The 5,986-nt window shown below is 40.1% G+C and overlaps 1 non-coding gene across 1 annotated transcript; it reads right to left on the reverse strand.

Moving 5' to 3' along the window:
* Window positions 1–5,310: 5,310 nt before the first annotated feature.
* LOC118486244 lies at window positions 5,311–5,417 on the reverse strand. The gene has a single exon (XR_004878096.1). It is a non-coding gene; the product is annotated as a small nucleolar RNA R71 (small nucleolar RNA).
* Between the last annotated feature and the right edge of the window lie 569 nt (window positions 5,418–5,986).

Genomic DNA, 5,986 nt, shown 5'->3' on the forward strand with positions numbered 1-5,986 from the left:
GCTCCAATTCCAGAAAGAAGAAGAACCATTTCTTATGGTTGTTCTTATATAGAATTCTTGGCCTGCAAACCAATAGAATTCTCAGGCAATGAAGGAGCCATTGCAGCCCTACGTTTGATAGAAAAGACAGAAGCAGTTATAAAAATAAGTAAATGTGCAGATGAAGATAAGATTATGTTTGCTTCTAATCTTTTTAAGAATGCAGCCTTAGAATAGTGGAATACTATTCTCCAGTCTAGAGGAAGTGACAGAGTTTATAATATGGAATGGATCAACTTTAAGGAAATGGTGAAAGAAAATTTTGTCCTCCCAATGAAAAGGAACAAATTGCCAATAAATTCCTAAATCATAAGATGACTAGAATAGATTGCAAAGGTTACACTACCATATTCTTTGAATATGCTAGGATAGTACCAACCTTAGCCTCACCAGAACCAGTATTAATCTCCCGTTATATTTGAGGATAAATTAGTGAGATCAGACATGTAGTCAAGGCAGCTAGACCCCAAATCATAGAAGAAGCGGTAGAACTAGCCAATACCCTGACTGATGAATTGGTACGCACACAAGAGGAAAACCAAAGAAAGAACCTAGCTCAAAGGCTTAACCAAGAATTTTGTTTTGGTAATTCCTACCATGGAAAAGGAATAGGTTCTTCTGCACCCTACTGTAAGTTTTGTAGAAAGAAGCACTCAAGAAAATGTGTTGTGTCCTGCAACTTTTGCAAGTACCCAGGACAAAAGGAAGAAGACTGTAGGAGAAAGGCTAGTGCCAGAATATGCTACAATTGTGAAGAAACTGGTCACATCAAACCAAACTGTCCGAAACTAGCTCTAGCAACACCCAGCAAAGATAAGACAACTGAAGGACCCAAGAAGAATACCAGAGTATTCGTTTTGACATGTGAGGAAGGCAAGATGATTTCGGATGTGATAGCCGGTACGTTTTTGGTTAACGATATATTTGCCAAAGTATTATTTGACTCTGGTGCAAACCAAAGTTTTATCAATACTTCTTTCTACAAACTTCTCAACCAACAATTAACGACTGTCTGGTGGAGACAGCAAATGGAGATTCCATTAAGATAAGTGAAATCTTGCAGGGAGCAAGAATAGAAATTTTGAACCATAATTTTTCTGCCAACCTTTACCCAATGAATCTAGCCGGATTCGATGTTGTATTAGGAATTGATTGGTTGGTAGCCAATCATGCCAGTATTTTGTGTGATCAAAAGTCGGTACAAGTAAGTACACCAAGTGGTGAAAAGATCGCAATTAAAGGAGACAAACCAACCAGGTCAAAAAAATTCATCTCTGTGATAAAAGCCGTAAATTGTGCAAGGAAAGGAGGAATAGTGTATATGATTTCCATAATCATTAACACGAAAGGAAAAAGAATTAAAGGATATTCCTTTAATATCTAAATTCTCAGATGTTTTTCCAGAAGAGTTATCTGGATTACCACCAGATAGATAGGTTGAATTTAGAATTCACCTAATACCAGGAACGGCACCAATTGCCAAGGCACCCTACCGATTAGCACCAACGAAAATGCAGGAACTGAAGAAAAAATTGGACGAACTTCTTGATAAGGGTCTTATACAACCTAGTTCATCACCGTGGGGAGCACCGGTGTTATTTTTCAAAAAGAAGGACCGATCAATGCGTATGTGCTTTGATTACCGGGAATTGAACAAGATTACGATTAAAAATCGGTACCCGCTATCGATAATCGATAATCTGTTCAATCAACTTCAAGGAGCTCAATTCTTTTCTAAGATCGATTTACGTTCAGGATATCATCAACTAAAAGTGCAGGAAGAGGACATTCCTAAAACTGCTGTCTGAACAAGGTACGGTCATTATGAATTTACCGTCATGCCATTTGGTCTAACCAATGCTCCAGCTGCATTTATGGACATGATGAACAGGATATGTAAACCATACCTGTATAAATTCATAATTGTCTTAATAGATGATATTTTAATTTACTCTAAGAGTAAAGAGGATCATGTAGAGCATCTGCATATACTTCTGACATTGTTGAGAAAAGAAAAGCTTTATGCTAAATTCTCAAAATGTGAATTCTGGTTACAAGAAGTGCAATTCCTTGGACATCTGGTTAATCATAAAGGAATTCATGTGGATCCCACAAAGATCGAGGCAATTACTAATTGGAAAGTCCCTGAATCACCAACAGAAGTAAGAAGTTTTCTTAGACGGGCAGGATATTATTGATGGTTTATCCAAGATTTCTCTAGGATAGCCATTCCATTAACCAAACTGACCTGCAAATCAGTTAAGTTTGAATGGGGACCAAAACAGGAAGAAGCCTTTAGAATTTTTAAGCAAAAGTTAACCAACGCACTCATACTCGCATTACCAAAAGGAACTGAAGACTTTATAGTCTATTGTGATGCGTCTAAATTAGGATATGGATGTGTGTTGATGCAACATCAAAAGGTTATAGCCTATGCCTCTAGACAACTTAAGAAACATGAAGAGAACTACACAACCCATGATCTAGAGTTAGGAGCCATAATTTTTGCCCTTAAGATTTGGAGACACTATCTTTATGGTAATAAGTTTGTTGTCTTCACAGATCATAAGAGTTTAAGATATGTTTTTGGCCAAAAGGAATTAAATATGAGACGGAGACGATGGATGTAAATTCTTAGTGATTATGATTGTGATATCCAGTATCATGCAGGAAAAGTGATGTGTGCAAAATGTAACATGTAAATTACATCAAATGAGGCATAAAACTAACCCTTTTTAGTACTAATGTTGGAAAAGTGTGTTTTTGTCTTCCTTTTGAATTTACAGGACCAAATGAGCTTAAACAAACAGAAAGAACAAATATACAGCCAAAACCAACATAAAGACAAAGAAAAGGAATAAACGTGACATGCCCGAACCCTCGACAGCATCCGCAAAACAAAAACAAGACAATAGAAGACTGACCACGGGGCCGTGCCCAGTCGGGCACAGGGGCGTGGTCAGGAGCCTGCAGAAAAGACAAACCTGAAGAAGCTTCTACGCCCACCACGGGGACGTGCCAAGCTCAACGCGGGGCGTGGTCAATGCAAAGATACGCAAAATCTTGCAAAATCTTGATAGTACAGATACGATGCTGACCACGGGGCCATGTGGGACCCTCTGCTGACAACTGCATTTAATGAAGGAAGAGAAAAGGCTGGCCATGGGGGCGTGCCTGCCAGACACGGGGCTGTGGCCAGAGCTCTGTGCAGGCTATAAATAGGGGCGCTTTGTTCACTTCAAAGGCATCCCTTGGCAAACCACTACTCTCTCACTTTGCCATCACTCCACCAACACCCACCACCATCATCCATCATCCATCTTTAGAGTGTGTAGTAGTCTCGGAACCAAGATTATTAGTATGAGTTCTTGCCAATCAAAGGCCGTGTTTGGTTAAGCCTCGTATATCACCTAGTAAAGACAAGTCTTTTATGTATTAGTTTTGATTTTTAATCTTTCAGCACTTTTTATTTGGTTTTGTATTAATGGCTTTAAATACTAGTTTCTTATGTTGAAGGTGAACTTTCTTTATTATTTGTCTGTGGTGTCTTGGCGTTACTTTACTATCTATATAAGGTAAAAGATTGCATCATTCATCTCTCTACGGTCTATATAGAGGCATGTTGGCTACCTGGTCGGGGGTTAAGGGAATGGTTTAGTAACGTCCTTGCCTTGTTCAGTGTATAGATCCTGCAAGGACCTGGTTCAAGCTTACTAGGACCTCCTTCAATGCCTACTGGTATTGGATGGCGGGGGTGCGAATAGCTTGAACCCCTCATATGTAAACTACTATTAATACATTAAACCGGCTACTTGGGATTGTATCCCTGCTGATTCAAACCACTTAGCCGAGGGTAACATCATCTTCAAAAGAGGGGCCTACCACTTTTCGTATTAATAACTTAACTAATTATCTTTCAAAATTCCGACCCTTTGGGATTGTATCCCTGCTGACTCAAACTACTGGGTTGAGGGTAATGTCACCTTCAAAAGAAGGGCCTACTACTATAACTAAGATAATCTCTTAAAAAGTCCAAAAATGCGAAAATCATCAAAAGATACATTAAAGGCGAGTCGGATCCAAGTGATTCATCTTGTCTATCTGTTTTTATTTTTTATTTCTTTGCATTTTTAGTTTTTATTTTCATGTTTCAAACTTTTTCTCAAAAATTGGATTGATTAGACGTTGAGGATAAACCGGTACTAAAAGCTCTTGTGTCCTTGGACGACCTCGGTAACTTACCAACGCTATACTACGCTCACGATGGGTGCACTTGCCCAAGTGTGTGTTTAGTGTTAGTAGAATATCGTGTTTTATAAATTTAAAACTTGACTAATGCGTGAAATGGGCTCAAAATATCAATAAAAATATATCACACCGAATGCACACCAAGTTTTTGGCGTCGTTGCTGGGGACACAAGGATTTTAAGAAAGTTTGGAATCAACGGCCTAATTATTTTTACTAATTTTTCATTTTTTTAAGATTTTTCTTAATTATTCAGTTTCTGCAGACTTCAGCATGGGTCTTGCCTGGTCGGACATGGGGCCGTGTCCATCAAACTTACTGGCAGTTTTTGTTTTCTGAGTTACAGAAGAGTGACCACGGGGCCGCGTTGAACTCCCCAGTAACGGGGATACAGAAAACAACCACTGTAACCACGACCACGGACCGTGGTCAGCCATCATTGGGCCGTGGTGAGACATCTGACCAACGTTCTTTTTTTGTTTTTATCGCAGGACTTGGAACCCAGCCGCAACACCTGAACTTTATACGCAGTGCATGAGCTCCAGCTCCAATAAAGACATAACAGAGCCTCTAGACGAACCCGAACACTTTCTAAGAAAAAGACTAAAATCTAAGAATCAAGAGAAAGCTTCGGGGGACCAACTTCCAATGGCGGATCAGCGTACCCTAGCGGATTGCCTACGGCCCACGGTAGGTAATCTTGGAGCCACCATCAATGCACCGAATGCCGATGCCAACAACTTCGAACTTCGGCCGCATTTGATTCAAATGCTCCAAAATTCCGCAACCTTCCATGGCTTAGCGGATGAAGATCCCCATTTACATACTACCAACTTTCTGGAAATATGTGATACTTTCCGGATCAACGGAGCATCAAACGTCACCATCCGCCTCCGAATGTTCCCGTTTTCACTAAAGACCGAGATAAGGCTTGGCTTAACACCCTCCCAAGTAGTTCATTAAACACTTGGGATGAACTTGCCCAAAAGTTTCTATATAAGTATTTCCCGCCTTCTAAAACCACTAAATTAATGACTGAAATCAATACATATTCACAAGAGGACGGGGAATCCTTATATGAAACTTGGGAAAGATTCAAGGAGCTATTGAGGAAATGTCCTCATCATGGTCTTGCAGTGTGGCAACAAGTATCCACTTTCTATAATTGGTTGTTGCCACACACAAGACAAACACTCGACTCTAGCTCCGAGGAACTCCTAGGTAATCGTCGCCCAAATGAAATTTATAATCAAATTGAGGAAATTGTTCAAAACAATTTTCAATGGCACACTCCCTGAGGCATAAAATCTATTGCCCCGGGCGCCCATAAGGTAGATGAGAACACCTCTTTACAAGCCCAGATCGAGGCCCTATCTTCAAAAATCCAAAAGTTAGAAATGGCAAAAACAGCCTCGGTTATGGCTTATGAAGGGCGTGGTGGGCCACATGAAAATTGGAGTTATATGAAAGAAATGGATAATCAAACTGAAATGGTAAACTACATTGAAAGTATACCTAGGCCGTCAGGTCCCCCAACGGGCACCTACAACCAAGGATGGCGTAACCACCCTAAACTTAGTTGGAGGGAGCCCGGCAATAGTAGTAACCAACAAAACCAAAACCAACGAACAACCTTTCAACAACAACCAAGAAATGAGTCACAAAATTTTTCTTAACAACAATAAGGGGGGCGGGAGAGGC

This window comes from Helianthus annuus, chromosome 13, assembly GCF_002127325.2.
Source record: "Helianthus annuus cultivar XRQ/B chromosome 13, HanXRQr2.0-SUNRISE, whole genome shotgun sequence".
NCBI lineage: Eukaryota > Viridiplantae > Streptophyta > Magnoliopsida > Asterales > Asteraceae > Helianthus > Helianthus annuus.